Genomic DNA, 1,267 nt, shown 5'->3' with positions numbered 1-1,267 from the left:
CAGCCTGTGTGATCACGAGGTGTCGAACGGATCACTGAAGACAAATGGGTGCATAAGCAAATGTGGCGAAGAAAGCTGATGGTGCCTGGCTATTAAGGGTATTTTAATGAAACAGTCCTTGGTTTGATTTTTATACATCCATAGTGGGCTTTGTTTTGTGTTAACTTTAGTTGTTTAGTTAAGAGTCTTTAGTAATAAACAACAGAAATCCAACTAAAGCTGACTTGATCAAGTATACAAGAGTGTATGTGTGTCTAAATCAGCCCACCTTTGGTGAGGCAGCAGATAGGTTCAACGGTGCACCAGACTCTGTCCTTGGATTTTCCTTATTCCATTCTGCTCATTTTTCCTGGGATCCATTCTTAGAAATTCTGTTCCTGATGACTGTGCTGTAATCTACTCCAGATTATCCCTAGATTAGTAGTGTTGTGGTGTGCTCCAGTTTACCAATCATTGGTAGGAGGGAGTCTCATCCTTACTGAGTTATGCCCAGATATCAGCTTGAGTTAAATTGGCTGAGCCAGGGCCATATGTCACTCTCCCAACACTGATAACTATGATTTGAAAGGATAATGATATGATTAATTCCCCATGCAAATTTTTTTCTTCCATTAACCAAGTGTGTGTTGGGAGGATGTGTATCTAATAACGAAGATGACATTGGTAATTTTCCTCACCCAGACCTCTCAGACTGTTGCTATTATGTGTATACCTATCACTTCCATAGGTCATGTGCACAATCAGAGAGGCATTGACTGTGAAACTCTATCATGAAATATGCCTAGTAAATTACTTTAGCTTGGCTGTTTTGATTTTGTGCTGCCCCTAAAGAAACATTACCTCCCATAGATGTGACTCCGCTTCCATTTCCCTCTAAAAGATACTACCACCTTCAGTCATAGGGATTTGCAAATCTTTCTATCATTTCCTTACATAAGACAAGCACAGTCATAGCTGTAAATGCATTGTGGATTTTACAAGCAGTGAATTTATTTTCTAGTGGCTAGTATAATTTCTAGCTTCCTCCACCCTCTTGATATTTGAAAATAAACCACTTTCACTTAGCTTTGAGTCAAGAACCTGTGTGATAGTCCAAGTATATAGAAAAACTCAGGACAATGCCAGAAGAAGCCAGCTCCTAGCACAATCACTACGGGTTCTGTAGGCGCAATTGTACAGCAATAATAAGTAAATATTATAGTAAAGTTATAGAGAGCATGAGAGATAAAAGAGATATATAGAAATAAATGGAGTCAGACACATTTCA

At 38.8% G+C, this 1,267-nt stretch overlaps 1 protein-coding gene across 1 annotated transcript in view; it reads left to right on the top strand.

The window, feature by feature from the left end:
- The window catches only part of OCA2 (OCA2 melanosomal transmembrane protein), a 178,919-nt gene that overhangs the window by 132,886 nt on the left and 44,766 nt on the right, over positions 1 to 1,267 (top strand). The window lies entirely within an intron of this gene.

This window comes from Echinops telfairi, unplaced genomic scaffold, assembly GCF_000313985.2.
Source record: "Echinops telfairi isolate 266 unplaced genomic scaffold, ASM31398v2 ScPeMD7_7475;HRSCAF=8513, whole genome shotgun sequence".
NCBI classification, from domain to species: Eukaryota; Metazoa; Chordata; class Mammalia; order Afrosoricida; family Tenrecidae; genus Echinops; species Echinops telfairi.
The sequence above is the reverse complement of the archived record's forward strand: the minus strand, read 5'-3'. Positions and strand labels throughout refer to the sequence as shown.